Genomic DNA, 17194 nt, shown 5'->3' on the forward strand with positions numbered 1-17194 from the left:
ACTCTAGTTTCAGTTGGGGGAACGTGAGCACTCCTGAGAGATCAAATAGATGACCCACCGATTGGCATGAAGTATCCCGCCACTCCCCAAATGATTTATCAGACATTCCCGGGGTGAATTCACTATTGCCGAATAGGGGGGTTAGAAGAGACGGAAATGCTGTGAGTTTCTTGGTTGTCACCACCCTGTCCCAAACTTTCATTACTGACTTGGTGATCGGCAAGCCCATCAGGCCCGCGGCCGCTGCAACTTCTTTTAGAAGGGGACTTTCCACAGTGGGATAACTGCCGGTGCCCTGTCCTGAAAGAGCCACCGTTTTTCAGACTCCAGCCTTGCCCATTCCAACAGGTACCTCAGCTGGGCCGATTTATAATAGCTGAGGAGGTCCTGTATTCCCAGGCCTCCGTTTTCAGGGCGCATGTACCCTAAGCCTTACTCATCCGTGGTCGTGCCTCTGCCCACACAAACTGATTGATGCTGCGTTGTAGTGAGACAATCACTCCCTTGGGGGGTAGAACCGGTAGGGTTTGAAACAAGCATAGCGCCTTCAGTAGCAGGGCCATTTTGACCGCAGCTACTCGTCCCAATAGGGAAAGATGATGCTTACTTCAAGCACCCAAATCTTTCCCCGCCTGTTGTGTCAGCTTAGCATAGTTCAACCGAGCCATTCAGTGGACCATGGCCGCTAATTTTAACCGTAGGTAGGGGATAGTGTCTACAACCTTTATGCCGGGTAGCCAAAGTTTTTTACTTTTTAAATTGAAAATATCAATTTTCAGACAACTGGGTGCATCATAAGGACTTCATCAATACTATACCAGCGCAGTGCAACGGCTACATTAATAGTCATATAATAACAGTTTTCAATTCTATGGCAGGACCAGAGGCTTCAGATTATGCTAATTCTCTCTTCGCTTTATTACATAACATAATCCATAGCAGCCAAAAGAGAAACACTTGGAACCAAAAAACAACAACTCCCATCAACCATAGGGAAAAGTCCAAGCAATAGTCCTTTCTCCATGTCCAGTAAAAGCACGTAATCCTCTCCTCACACCAACTCCGCCTCTTTCTTCGCTGCTTCGCAGCCAGTTAAGTGCTCTTCTCTGCTTGTGGAGATTTATTACCTTGCATTGTGTTATTGTATTGATGTTTGTGTCCCCAGGGGGGCCGGGGTTTAATGGGCACCCTCCCAGGGATCTGTTCTATATTTCTTCGCGTACTTTAAGTGTTTGCTGAGCGTTTTTTTCTTCCTTAGATCCCCTGGCCGCGGGAACGTTTCTCCGTTCCTTACGCTGCCACGCCCCTGAAGTTGCAGTGCTTGACTCAGCCCGCTAGGTGGACTGTTCCGTTTCGCTCCTCCCACAGCACGTCTCGTTCAAACGAGGAGATAGTCTGTCAGATAGAATTATTGTGGAGTGTGCGAGACTAGCCATGGTGCACTCGGACACCCTGGTGCCCGCCACCCTTCCTTCCCCTCCTGAGGGGGTTGAAGCCCCTCCACCTAAGAAGAAGCGGGCCAATCAATGCGTTTCGTCCACACTTGGACATCATCAGGGCTCCAAATTATGTATTGATAATCTGCTCCGAATTTTCTGTACCATCTATCCCATTAATGAGGAGGTTTTCTGACTAGTAGCGCGTTCAAATCCAGCGCGTCTTCTCTCCCGGCTGGTTTGATAAATCCCGCAGATTATCAATACATAATTTGGAGCCCTGATGATGTCCAAGTGTGGACGAAACGCATTGGCTGATTGATTTGTTACTATATCGTGTGGATCTAACAATTTGAAAGGTTTTTGAAATAAACACATAGTTTGAAATTCATCAAAGATTGCCTATGAAATTTTTTTTTGCACTAAACCATTACTGAATGAGAGATTTGTGAACCGAGGCGCTCCTTTCAGGATAGGTTATGAATTCATGACAAGTAATTGACACAACTCGATAGAAATACAATAACAATTTATAAAAATAGAGTGTATTTTTATCTTAATTTAGACACCCAAACTAACAAAATAGCATTCACATACCACAGTTATGGATTTTACAAGAAAACATAAATCACAGCAATTCACTACCGCAGAACTTTTACATTGTGGTCAATGGTAAAAAGAAGTTGTGACAATTGGTCACTTGCAGGTTGAGTTGTGTGGTACCCTTGCAGTTTAAAGGCGATGCAGGTCCCAGGCCACGACAGGCAGTTAAATTTTACTTGGCGCATAGAGCCCGGGGGCAGAGTTGGCTTGGCTGTCCTTGGCGCAAAATGGGAAACGCGGGAATGCTGCTTGTACCTCTTAGACTGTGCTGGGGGGAAACAGATGCAAAATCTCAACAACCATGACACTGCTGACGTCGGTTGAAGATGTTGCAGAGTTTCCTCTTGATGCAGCAGTGCAGGGGTCAGTTGCCGGACTGGCAACTGACCCCTGCAAGCCTTGGCAGTGGTAAGCTCTGCAGGGAGCTTCTTCGATGTCCGGAGGTCCATGGGAACAAGGTAGCTGCCTGTAACCTTTTGGAAGGCAGGACCACAGTTCCCACAATGCACTGGACCATCTGCTTTTGGCTGATCCCTCAGAGGGCCTAATGGCTAGCGATTCTTTGGATTTGGAGTGTTTATTTACCTGCAGTTTGCAGAGGACTAGTGCAACTAGTCCAAGGGAGTTTGAGTTTACTTCTAGCTCTCACAGGGGTCCCTCTGTCTGGGGCAATCAACCTTTAGCTTAGGACGAGTCTAGTTCATGCAGTTCCAAGAGTGTTGCCACAAGTGCAGAGTAGCTCTCTTTATCTTTGTGCAAGTCCTGTTGTCACAGACACAGGTCTCTTCTTTGTCCTCTTTCAGGTGGGTCCCTTAAATCCTTGATTATGGGGAGTTAGGGGTGGAGGAGTAAGTTGCCAATGGTCTGCTAGTTCCTACAGCTAGTCCGCTCCTGAGATGACAACATCGGGCTGTGTGGATCACCTTTTCTACCCAGAACCCACTATTTCTACCACTTCTTTTTTTTTTTGCAGAGTTTTATATAGCGCGAACTTGACCCAAACCGAATCGGGTATCAGAGAGCTTTACATAGCACCAATTACGTTACATGAGGACACACAATCATTTTTGTTAGGCACGGGGAGATTATGTGATTTGCCCAGAATCACTAGATGTTTGGCGTCGTTACCGAGACTCGAACCCTGATCCTCTTGTCCGAGGTCGAGCGCCCTAGCCGTTAGGCCTTAGGTGTACAGACCAGGCAGCTCTCCCCGGAGGTGTGGTTAGCCTTCAAGGGTTGTACACCTGCTTGAATATCTAATTTCCCACCTGCCTGGGTGCAAATGTGCGTGGGGCAGGGAAGGGCTGGTTCCTCCTCTGGGAGTCAGCCCTGATGCATTTCAGAGGTGTGGCAGCCTTTGAAGCGCACTGCCTTGATGTACCACTTTACTAGTCTTCCTAGGAGGGAGGAGGTGTGACCTCCTTCCTGCCTAGGCCTTTGTTCCAGACTCCTGGGAGTGATCACACTGCCTATCAGGAGTTCAGAATCCTGTCTTGGTGGCAGCCAACGCGGGCTGTCAGCCAGAGCACAGAGAGGCGGAAACCTCTATGGTAGCCACCTGGGTGCATGACACCTCAACACAAGATTCATGTCAGGGGTGATGAGGCACATTATTTGACACCAAACATGACATATTTAAGTAGTACCATAATGGAGTTTGCAACCACGGGTTCTATACTATGTTATACTTTGGGCCGCCTATCACTTATGGTGTACTTCAATGATAAAGGCCACTATAGAGATATATAAGCTTAATATACTGCACCCTGCCTCCTGGACTCAGGAGACCTTGTTGTGTGTCGATTTAGATACCGTATCTAGATTTCTTGATTCATGCCCTTGTATAGGTATGATTCACATTGCCCTTATTTAGGCATAGAAATCCAGTCCTTATTTAGGCATTGCTCATGCTAACCAAATACAGGCATGGTCACCTACATCCGATCCTCTTCGTCACAACGAGTTCTTGGAAAACCAGACTCTTAAGCCTTTAAGACTTCCCCTTGCCTGGATATTGATTTCTCCAAGAACTCATTTATTATGCATGAACATCTATTTCCTAGGGGTTTATTCATGACGTTCTCATGCCCGACTTTTACGTCAATGCCGGCATTCCTAAACACCTTCAAGGTATAAATATACCTTCACTTGCACGGGGCGGTTCGGCTACCTACTTGCACGACACGGCTCGCCACAGCAAGTCCCGAAGGAAGTCAAGTCCCCAACTGACGCACTGACCAGACGCTGTCATACTCCTCGCAGAGAATTCAGCTCCAGTGTTTCTGACTCCCCTTGCGGGGTGCTAGAGATCGAGTCCCGGGAAAGAGATACCAACCTCTCTCATTCTAAGGTATGGAGCTGATTAGAACCTAGAGAAACTTTTGGCAAACTCTTGGTATACCTAAACCAGACTAAGACAGCACCTACTTCTTCCCTCATACTAGACTTAGGTTAGGTACACTGGGGTAGGATTATTTTAGAAGCACCAGTTGAGTAGTTTAGCCTGTGGTATTTATGTATGTATTTTAATGAATATATGTCATAGCTACAAGACATGCTATTACAGTATTATTTTATCTTACTGCTAACGCTGTACAATTTATACTTCGCATTCTGTCTTACGATTGTAGCAGTTCATATCTCTTGCATGAGAAATAAGACTGTTCAATAAACCCTTTTTATTGAAACGCTCGTCTCTCTATTTCTGTGCAACTCTGTAGAAACGAAGCACGCACGATTGACTGAGTAAAACGGTTATCTATTGTTTTCTCGACTCTGAAGATATTGTTCCAATTCTAAGGGAAACAAAGTTGTCATGTTCATGCCGTTGTCAGAAACTAATCCCTTCTTGTTCATTCGAGGAAGTTTCTAGTGACCTCTGAGTAAGCTGGCATACACAAGTAATTAAGTTTAATGTACTCGATAGAGACATACTGACCTCAGGCCTATGTCAAAATTATAGTGTATATTATTCCGATGCGCAGAGCCTATCAGGGATATAAGAACTACACTACAACCTTTGTTAGGAGTGCCTGACAGAGACTAAAATTTGTGCATTGACTTTACCACACCTGGTGAAAGCAGAATTACAATGGAGAAGTTTACATTGTTCCTGCAGTGGCACTCAGGGTGGCAAAAACAGTGCTGCAAGCCCTATGGACCCCTTCATCACCCATACCACTGGTACCATATACTAGGGACTTATAAGAGGGGTAAAGTGCTTGTCAATTGGGGATGCCAATTAAGAAATTACTTTTTTAGGGAGGGACGCACTGGCACTAGAGCCTGGTTAGCAGGCTCTAGTGCACTGTCCGAGTCGAAAACCAGCATCTAGTCATCCAAATGGGGGAAAAAAGTGGGTTGACATCTGCAAAAATCTGTTTTCTTACACAGTGCATTAGAAACTCAATTGTTCATCCGTCTTAGAGTTCACACGAACAACCAATACAGTCAGATTTACCTCTGCCTCCAAATCAATCCCTAACATTTTTGGACAGCACAAGGAAGCGAGTGCCCTGTATGTGCTTTAATTCCTGCACATAATCCGTCTCATTAATAGAAAGCCCACCTCATGACTGACTGATAATTGCACTAGTCAATCCTTTTCTATTCTTCCTCTCTTAGGTGCCACTATTGATGCCGTTGTCGGTTTTAAAATCCCTGTTTGTCACTATATTAATGATCCTGTGTCTTGTTTCTCTTAGTCAGATTACAACACAACACTTTCCTTTTGAGCCCCGCCTCCCTTGCAAAACGTGTTGAGGAGGAACTTTGAAGGCAAATTGAATTGCACTGTGATCTGTACTAGTGATGGTGTCTATCTAAATGTACCAATTCAAAACAGGAACGTTGTTTTGGCTGTGCCTTCTGAATAAACGGATCCCTTAAAGACTAATGATGTTGTGAATGCTGCACCACAAACTAAACTTGATTTATTGCATGAAGTTCCACCCTTGCTATGGTCTTGAAATACTAGCAGTGTAGGGTGTATTATGGTTGCTGAACCATTCCAGATTGAGCTGAATCCAATAAAAAGCTTTCTCGTGGGGGAGGAGCCAAGCCGGCGACCGCAATGGCCGCCTAGTCCCTCGGCTCCGATCATCGTCTCCTGACGAGACTACATCCTGGGTGCACCGCCGCGGCAAGACGGAGGGTACGGGGTCGTGAAAGCATCCGATCATCGAGGGTGCAATCCCGAGGTCCGTGCCTGCTTCTGGAGGCGAGAAAACGTCGGCGATTCTAGCGGCCCGCAGCAGCTCTAAGACCGGGGACTCGGCCATCTTGCGAGGCCGGACCCCGAGTAAACAACAGCGGCCGCCGCTGACCTGGAGGGACCGGTCAGCTCTGAGGGGGCGTGTGACGGCGCTTCTCCTGACTGCAAGCGAAGATCGAGACTCTCCCTGTGCCCCTGCGTCCCCGGACAGTGCAACATTGTATCCACTCCGCCGAAAGGTATTTTCTTAAACATCCCGACTTCTGCGGGAGGCTCCCTAATTTATCGCGAGCCACTCTTCACCTGCACTAATTCCGGCGGCACCTTTTGCTTGCTCTTTGCGACCCTGCCGGGGGGACTACATTGTTCGCCGCTTTCCAGCCTGCGCCCCGGCCCCACACCGGCCCTGATCTGCCCGTGCTACTATGGGTAAGGAGACCGCACCACCCGGGGTACACAGAACTGCTTTGCGCCTCGACGCATTCCTTGCTTCTTTGGCTGCCCTCCGTGACACCTTGGTGCAGGGCGCCCTATTGTTGGGGGGCAAGTTGGATACCATGATCCTAGCGGTGGAGTCAATGATTTCGTCTGGCCCGCTCGTGTACTGTGAGACGCCGTCTTCAGCGCCAGGAGGTTTCAAGATGGCGCCTTTCGCAGCAGCTAGATGGTCGAAAACACGGCGTCTTCGGACCTTCCATATGTGTACTGTTGGATGCACCGGGCGTTTTGGACATGCTAGTCTGGATCTGGCTGCAATATCCTTTCCCAAAGACCTGCTGCTTGATACTCTTGCGCTGTTCCTGCTGTACTTTAACATTGGACTGGGGCTCTCCTTTGTTGCTTCGTTGCATGGAGTTTGGAAGGGCTGTATCACTGACTGGTTTCACATGCCGCACTTGCTGGAGATTGGTACTGTCGCTGATTCTGGTACTTTACGCAAGACTGGACAAGGATAAATATCCCCCCTCCGGGTCACCGTCCTCTGTGCTACTACTGTGAGGGCTGCGTGACACGTTGACCTCCATGATGCTGCGCCGAGTTGACTCTGTTCTCGGATATGTTACTCTGACCTGATTCTTGCTGCTTTGGTTCATGTACTGCGCTCAATAATTTCACGTACAAGAAGGGCCGAGGGACTGCTATAGGCTGGCTTCCATTCTTGCTTGTGCTTTTGGTTGCAGGGGGTATTGCTTCACGACATTGCTACTACAGTGGGTATGAATGCTTTGGGTATGCGAACTGTACTGCCTTGTGATTAATCCTGTTGTCGGTGTGTTAAATCTCGCGCGCCGCTCGTAGATTTCCCTACTGTGTATACATTGCTAAATGATTACCCCTTGTGCTGAGATGTTCACTTGCCGGCGAGGGGGCACCGGGTGCCCGGGAGCGGGTTCGCTCCTCTCCTCCTCCACTCTTTATAATTTCCCTTCTGTGGGGCAGTTCCGGGGCGACAGGCACGCTGTTAGTGGGTTAGGCCGTAGCCATTACAGGGGTGCAGGGTGGCGGGTGCGGGGGGGGTTTGTTGTTTTAGTTTGTTTTGTTCTATGGTCCCTATCGCTCTTTTCCGGCTTTGGGAGGGTCTTCCTCTTTAGTGGGGCTGGCGTCACGGGGTCTCACACCTTTGTCTCTTTTTCTATACTTGACTTCTCCATATTTCTCTATCCCTCGCTTTTTAGGGGTGGGCTTATGGGATCGGACTTGGTAAAGTTGCCCTCTATATCGTCGCTATTGTTTAGGTTTTTGCGCTATGGCTGCTTGATGGTAGAGTTGCTTTACGTATAGCCCACCACCGAATACCACTGGGGTTTATCCCCCTTGCTTCTTCTCTGTCTTTATGTAAGGTGTGTGGTCCTTGTTGTTGCAGCCCCCTCTCTTCTTCTAAATTTAAAAAAGAAAACCTCATATCCTATGTCGCACACCCCACAGTCCTTACAATGTACTTTGATGTATCCTGCTAGTATATTGACCTATTGCACGCTATTCTCCTGTTTTTATTGACTGTCTTTGCAGCCGGCCATGATGGTTGTGGGCTTTCTCGTGTGCACCAATACCCATTACGTCCTGCGGCAGACAGGAATTTGCCTGGTCATGCTACTCTGATAAAACAGATAAAAGGTTTTGGTATCCACTGTAAGTGTCTGTTACAACTCTATTTCCAGAAACGCAGCAAAGATATCAATTGATTTGTTTAAGATATACGTGCTGGTAATGCTATTGCATTATCAAGTTTTCCTGTTGTTCTGAACTCGACTACCATTTTCACATGCATACTGGTGAAAGCCGCCTGGTTTTCTGTTGTCTGTTTGTCTTCTGCTTTTTTAGGTCTCACCTTTTCCATTGGAAATGGTGAGAATTCAAGTGCTCAAAATGCTCGTCAAACCAAGGGCTTTTTGGTGCGGTTTTCTTTGAGTTCACGTGAATCACGTGACCAAACAAGCACGCGCATCAGCCTCCCTCCCTCCCTCCTAATTGCATTTTTTCACGGCCGCCACCACATCAAAGGGCTTCTCTCAGCGTGCGGTCTGCGGCTTCTCCTCCCCTAATTATTCATGGCTGGCCGGTGGCCGGCCGTAATCACTGTTTACTTTTTGTCTCCGGTCTTTGAGATCATGACTGCACATATGTTTGAAATAGTCACACACGAAATACACTACTGTTACAGTCAAACAACGCATGAACTCTTATGCTGTATTTGTTAATTATTTACAACAAGGGGTGGTGAGGGACAGAGTCTCTGAATTAAACAGAATACTCTCACCCAGTCAAGAGATCAGGGCTAGATCCAACACCGTTTTTTAGCTCACTGCACCATCCCAGTTTCAGAACCTGGCTGTATGCAAATTAGTCTGTTCCTGTCCCAGTGCATGATGGGAACAGGGCAAACCAAACTACAAAAGCCAATTCTTACACTGGGAAGGAAACAAGCTACCGGGGACCGGTTCCCATGATGCACTGGGCCAGGGACAGACTGATTTGCATATAGCCAGGTTCTGAGCTGGGTTGGGGCAGTGAGATAAATAACGGTGATGGATCAAGCCCTAATCTTTGGACTGGGTAAGAGTGGGCTGTTTAACTCAGACACTCTGTTCATCACCACCCCCTTTTCTAAATCGTATTTGTTAATTATACATACTTTGTTTGGTCACCTGGGGTTTTTGAAGGCATGCTAGGAGTGGCTCTTTTTACGCTGTATTTTGTATTTAAGAGTCCAGACACATCTTTGTACTTTACAAACTAAGAACAGTGACAAATTAAAACCTTATTGAAGGCACACGCAGCCTTTATACTACATACACATCTGACGCCCTCTCTCTTTTGGACATCCGGGCGTTCTTCCACCCTATCGATAATTACAGCGAGCCCGTGCCTTGTATTCTATTAGTCAGTGGTTCATTTGTAACTGACACATGCAGACATGGAATGATGAATTCCTTAGTGTACTCTGGCGATTTATTATGCGATCGTCTTCAGACTGGTGCAAATATTTTCAATGTCTTTCTTTCTCTCACATGTGCACTGACCCTTTATTCGGATTCAACACGTACACGCTTGTGTTCACACTATAAATACATATGTGCAGACAGGGTGCCTCTCACACACGCGTGCATTCACTCATTCTGATCTCTACATAACCAACATAGAGGTATAATGCTTACAGACTATGCACGTGTAAACAGAAACAAACACACGGTTACACTTGCGCGCTCTTAGCCCACTACAACATACATATACAACCACTACAATACGGATGCCAGTGGTGCACGCATGTGTGTAGAAACACATTTTTCACTCTTCACGCAAACAAGTTCATATACAAGATCAGCACATGTATAGACAATCCACCTAACCCCCACATGCAGCCACAACAATTGCGCACATAAGAACAGCACAGATGAAAGGAGGAAGGCTTGCTGGCAGCTATGACGAAAGTAGGCACACAATAGTAGTGTGTACTATGCAATCAGGACACATGTGCCCCCCATAGGTAATTAAAACAAATACCAGCAATCAGTGTACACGCGTGCAGCCACACACTATGCACATTTCCTTTATGCCCCATCATGAACTCAGTCAGGCAGTATTCACTCGTATGTAGACACAGCCTTTGTACACGCAGTGTTCAGTCGCACCCATGTAACGATTAGGCTTTTTAACAGTCGCAATAATAAGCCACAGAAACACAGCTAGTCCGTGCCTTGTAATCCCCAAGTGGTTTATTTGTTTAAAAAAAAGTGCAGGATCTCTCGTAAGGAGGCACCTTGCACCAGTCCTCTGCTCCTGTTAGTGCTGTCTAAAACAGAACCAACTACTAACCATGAACAAGAGGAGATGATGTGGCATAACGGCTAGAGCCGCTGACTTCGGAGCTGGAGAACCAGCATCGAGTCTACAGACTTGGCCTAACATCCTGTGATTATTCTGGGAAAATCACTTAATCTCCCCATGCTCACCAAAAATGAATATGCTCTTAACTGGTGCTCATGAAAAGCACCGGTGACGATGATTACGTGTTGGTGCTGAGTACCGGAAACCACTGGCTCAAATTAAGTACTGCTATTAGTTCACAAAGTGGTGCACTCAGCAAGGAAGTGCATTGTGCTGCCACCTGCAGCGCAGGATACAGCTTCCTCCGTGGCAATGTTTCCAGCCTTACTCAGGAAGAAACACGTGCAGTGTGCCTAAAGAGTAAAGTGTTGCATTCACACCCAAGTACCCAACAGATGTTTGGCCTGTATCCTACTGCACCGTGTTTTCGGCTGTAGCAGACAAACACAACATGATGACTGATACACAATACCTGGCAAGGGGGAAGCATTAAACACCCTCTGCATTTGTCTCCTCCACCAGGTATTTATCACCACAGTGTCTCTAGTGGCCTGTTTTTTTTTTAATTCAAAGTTTACACAACGGCTCAAAGCCGTGAAATAAAACAAGCCGAGGGAGGTGAGGGAAAGGAGTGAGCAACAAGAACAGACCGGGGTGGGGTAAGCTACTTGAGTGACTGGGAGGAGGGTGGGACACCACACCACTGCAGATAACATAACACTATAGAAGCCAGCTTTGTGTGTCATTTACCAACAACGCTGAACTACAGAAACGTGTACAGTACTTTAGGAAAACAACCAACGGGGATTGACCGTTCAGTTCAAAGTAGGCTGTCAGTCGGAAATCGACTGCTGCTGCAGGGAAACCATGTCCTGGCTCCTGTGTTCGACCATCACTCAAACTCACCATTCGGAGTCAAACCCAGAACGTTCCCTTTCCCTACAATCGCACATCAAAGTAGGAGGGCATGTGCGCGCCGCGACAAACTGTCACCACCAGTCTCACATCTAACTGCCAGATCCTGACTACCTCCCCTTAAGACACTCCCCTAGCAGAGTACAGATCGGCCTACTCCAACCCGCATGAGATCAGTCAAACGTCACAGAATGACTGTGTATTTACCAACATAACTGCACACACACACACCCACACACCCACAACACCACAACCACACAACGACACACACAACCACACACACAGACAAACACACAACCACACACACAACCAATCATTTTTTTTCACTGTCAGATGTGAAAAATAGACAAACATTGGCCATATTTATTTATGCTGTATCCTCAGTTCAATACTGGGGTGCTTTTTTAACTTGTCTAGTTCAATGCGAATTTTACCATTACTAATTAAAATTGTGTTAAAGTTTGCATTGAAAATAAGCCAAAGCTATCTCAAAAAGTTGCTGTAAAAACTTGCAAGTCCGCAACGGAAGACTATTCATTTGCTAATTAATTTCAACATAAGGTTGCAAGACCACTACGGTACTAAGGTTATAAGTAATCTAACACCCGCCTTTCAGAAGTTCTTGCATCCAGCCAAATCGGGCATGGCACTGGAGCGTCCCAGCCATCTGATGATCTCCGCACCTCCTTCTAGACCTCAAATCACTACTGTTTGCAGTCTGTCACTCACCCCTCACATCACTGGCACTCACCCTTCACACATCAGGCCTGGCAGTCACTCCTCGCACATGGCACTCACCCTTCTCCCTCTCTGGCACTCAGCATTAACTCCCTATAACACTCAACTGTCACCTCCCTAACACTCACCCTCAACCCTCCAGGTACTCAAACTTCCCCTCCCTGGCACATATACTTCACCTCCCAGAAAATCACCCATGTCCTTCTTTGCATTCACTAATCGCCCCCTTGGCACTCACACTTCACCTCCATGCCGCTATCCCTTTATCCCCATAGCCTGGCAGCTACCCTTCACCCCTTGAACTCACCCGTCCCCTCCCTGGCACTCACAATTGACCCTCCTGACTCTTACGTCTCACCTCCATGGCACTCAACCTTCATCTACCTGGCACTCACCCTTCATCCACCTGACCTGGCACTCAACCTTCACCTCTGTGGCACTAGCCCTTCACCCCCACGGCCTGGCAGCTACCCCTCACCCCTGACATACATACATCTTCCCCTCTCAGCACTCACCCATGCCCTCCCTAGAACTCACCCTTTACCCTCCTAACTCTTACGTCTGATCTCCCTGGCACTCACTCCTCACCTCTCTAGCACTCACCATTCACCCCCATGGCCTGACGGTCACCCTTGTCCCTCCTGGCTTTCACTACTCACCTCCCTGCCACTCACCCTTAACACTCCTGGCACTAGCCCAGTAAAAAAAATACACCCCTCATACCACACAATTGCAAACCACATATTTACACACAAATTAATGCAACATAAATAATCTCCACATCATAACATTCAATACCACATAATTACACAACACATATTTACAATACACATTTACACTCAACTCAATACAACATAACTACACTCAACATAATACCACCTAGTACCACATATGCCTGTTTCAAAGGTTGTGGTCAGTTTAAGAGATCGTATTGCAGTTAGTTTTACGTACTGTGGCCAGTTTCAGGTATTGTGGCTGATTTCAAGAACTGTGGTCTGTTTTATGTTGAGAATTTAGTTTGAGGCAGTCAGGTGCTAGTGTTGCATTATTATTAAAAATGCCAACTGCTCAAACTTTTATATTGCGAGACCTATTGCATTGCAAATGCTTGTTCTCTGTTCCTATGTAACCTAACAGCCAATTACTTTTGTCGCTCACAGGTTTGGGGTTCCAGCTGACATTAATGAGATTGACCCAGAGCTTTACAGAGTCCCTGTCTATCTTTTCACAAGTCCTCAAGAGAAATATTTGGACTCCCTGGCCGTTCGTGGGGCTTTACTGTGGTATGTTGACAGTGTTAACTTCATGTGACTTCTTGGACCAATGCACGGTTGATTCCCTGTATTTGCTCACTAAATTAGCTTAGAAATGCCATAAGTCATCCAAAGACAAGTTGCAGTTTAGTTTTTCCTGTGTTTTGTACCTCTAGGTCACAACATCTCTGTTAGAGAAAGACATCTATCTGCCAATCACATCTATACTGTCCGTAAGCTACCTGTACTGGTCACCACCTTTCGGGTAGGCACTCTTTTGTGGATGACTGGCTACTATAGGCACTGGATTCTGAGATATGCTGGTATTTCAAATCATTGCAAGATTAGGAAAGAAAGACTCCTCAGAACCATTGCCTCAATCCAAAGAAATTGGTGAAGAATTTGTGTACTTAAAAGAAAGCTTTGTCCTGTGCCTTAATAAACCAAACCCTTTGCAGTGTATTGCTGTAAAAGAGAGGGCGTTGTGTTGGTACGTATATGCAAGACCAAGGCAAGCACTGCTTACTATTCATCCTCCCCTGATGCTGTAGTGGCTGGACTTCCTCCATGCTTGTGCATGTCGCTGCTGCAACCCCTCTCTTTGAAGTTTCTGAAATATTTCAAATGCACCTCACCTCACTGTTACCGCACGCTCTGGCTGCACTATTGTTTACTATCAAAACACAGCATCATTCTATGTCTAAGTCGTGAACATTTGAAACTGCGGTCATTTGATTCCCTGTGATATAGTCCATTTCCTTGTTCGCTATCGCCCAGGACTACTCTTCCCTTCCCACCTGACCAAACCCTGGTGGATCTGACTTACATTTTTGCCGGCCTCTGCCCTTGTATATTATGTTGATGGTTCCTGTCGCAGAAATGACAAGGAGCTCTGTCTGCTTTTTGATGTTTATATCAAGTTGTTGGAAGTCAATATTCACTACAAGTATACTCTTCTCAAGTAGCTGAATAAGTAGCTTTCACCTGATTTTGCATTTAGTAACTCACAAAAATGAAACAATTTTCACAAATTTCAAATACATTTTTTGGGGTGTTCTCGATTTTGACCTTCTCTCGATGTATTGAGAGTTCCTCAACTAAGGCAGAACTCTGGTCAAAAATGGCCTTTATGTCAAAAGATTGTTTGATGCTCTTCAGTTGCCCCTCAGGGTTGCTGTTGCCAATTGTACTGCTCACGAATCAGTTCCGGGTGAAGTATCCAATGGTAACTCTTTTGCTGACCAAACTGCTAAAATCAGATGGAACTTGGTATGTGTCCCTGTTTATTGAACTTCTCATACACTTCTCCAAGGATCTTGCTAATTTACAGGAAAAAGTATCAAAACTAACCTACCTACTCCCACTCCTACATGGCACACATCCATTTCATTCAGTGGCTGCTTTATTTTCGCGTGCTAGTGTGTGTTCTTTAGATACATCAATCAATCAATCAATCAATCAATCATCGCATTTATATAGCGCACTACTCACCCAGAGGGTCTCAAGGCGCTGGGGGAGGGGGGTCCGCTACTGCTCGAACAGCCAGGTCTTGAGTTGCTTCCTGAAGGCGAGGTGGTCCTGGGTCAGGCGGAGGTGGGTGGGGAGGGAGTTCCATGTCTTGGCGGCGAGGTAGGAGAAGGACCGTCCCCCTGTGGTGGCTCTTCGGATGCGGGGGACGGCGGCGAGGGCGTGGCCGGTCGATCGAAGCTGGCGTTTGGGAGCGTAGAAGTTGAGGCGGCTGTTGAGGTATCCTGGGCCTTGGTTGTGTAGGGCTTTGTGTGCGTGGGTGAGGAGTCGGAAGGTGATTCTCTTGATGACCGGGCGCCAGTGCAGGTCTCTCAGGTGTCCGGAGATGTGGCTGCGACGGGGGATGTCCAGGATGAGTCGTGCTGAGGCGTTCTGGATCCGCTGGAGTCTCTTCTGGAGTTTGGCGGTGGTTCCGGCGTAGAGGGAGTTGCCGTAGTCCAGACGGCTGGTGACGAGGGCCTGGGTGACCGTCTTCCTGGTCTCGGTGGGGATCCACCGGAAGATCTTACGTAGCATGCGCAGGATGTTGAAGCACGACGAGGAGACGGCGTTGACTTGTCTGGTCATGGAGAGGGAGGAGTCCAGGATGAAGCCCAGGTTGCGGTCGTGGTCTGTTGGTTTGGGTGCGCTGCCTAGGGCGGGGGGCCACCAGGAGTCGTCCCAAGCGGCGGGTGAGGATCCCAGGATGAGGACTTCCGTCTTGTCCGAGTTCAGTTTCAGGCGGCTGTTCTTCATCCATTCGGCTACCTCTTTCATCCCTTCATGAAGGTTGGCTCTGGCGGTGGCGGGGTCGTTGGTGAGGGAGAGGATCAGCTGGGTGTCGTCGGCGTAGGAGATGATGTTGAGGTTGTGCTGGCGTGCGATGTCTGCGAGGGGGCTCATGTAGACGTTGAAGAGGGTTGGACTGAGCGAGGAGCCTTGAGGAACGCCGCAGATGACTTCGGTGGCTTCAGATCTGAACGGAGGGAGGCGGACTCTCTGTGTCCTTCCGGCGAGGAAGGAGATGATCCACTCCAGTGCCTTGTCTTGGACTCCGACGTTGCTGAGGCGTTGTACTAGGGTACGGTGGCAGACAGTGTCGAAGGCCGCGGAGAGGTCGAGGAGGATGAGGGCCGCTGTTTCTCCGTTGTCGAGCAGCGCTCGGATGTCATCGGTGGCTGCAATCAGGGCGGTCTCGGTGCTGTGGTTGGCCCGGAAGCCAGACTGCGAGGGGTCGAGGGATCCGTTCGTCTCGAGGAAGGCGGCCAGCTGCTTGTTGACGGTCTTCTCGATGACTTTTGCAGGAAACGGGAGCAGCGAGATGGGGCGGTAGTTCTTGAGGTCGGTGGGGTCAGCCGATGGCTTCTTGAGTAGGGCGCTGAGTTCGGCGTGCTTCCAGCTCCCCGGGAAGGTAGCGGTGACGAAGGAGGTGTTGATGATGTCCCGCAGGCATCAAAGCTTACCCTTGTGCTCAAGGAGATTCTATCACTGCGGTCAAATGTCTACTCCCCCATAGTGGTCTCAGTATTCGGTTAGGCATTAGGCGAGGTGAATTTAACAAGCGACTTCCTTAGAGCCTAGATTTCAGAGATCCCCCAAGCCTGGGAGAGATCACCTTGAGTGCTCCAGCTATAGAACTATTTCTCTGATCAAAGCGGACGTTCCAATTCTGGCAGAAATTCTGGCAACTTATTTAAGTACAGCAAACAATGGTAACGGCTAATAAGAGCGCACAGCAAAGAGTCCAGGTATAAGTAATCAAACAATAATGTAAACGTGGTGCTCAGGAAGAGATGGGGGGCTGGTTACCACAGCCTCCAAGACAAACCAATGGTCCAAACAGTTACTGCGTTCCTCCGAGCACTCAATCAATATCAAAAAGAGTCTTTATATAGTTTTCACTATTCAAAATAGTGAAAACTATATAAAGACTCTTTTTGATATTGATTGAGTGCTCGGAGGAACGCAGTAACTTATTTAAGTAAAGTGATATCCCTTTTCATACACCCCTCACTACTGGGTTGTGTACCAGGACGCTTCTCAATAATCCACCTACCTACCCTATCCCACGTAATATGACAGGTAAAGGATGACACAGACAAGAAAGTATTACTGTCGCTAGATGCATAAAATGCTTTTGACTGAGTTGAGTGGGCCTCTCATTTTTGGACTATGGAGAGGATGGGCATTAGTAAATATTTCCT

This window comes from Lissotriton vulgaris, chromosome 11 (genome assembly GCF_964263255.1).
Source record: "Lissotriton vulgaris chromosome 11, aLisVul1.2, whole genome shotgun sequence".
Classification (NCBI taxonomy): Eukaryota; Metazoa; Chordata; class Amphibia; order Caudata; family Salamandridae; genus Lissotriton; species Lissotriton vulgaris.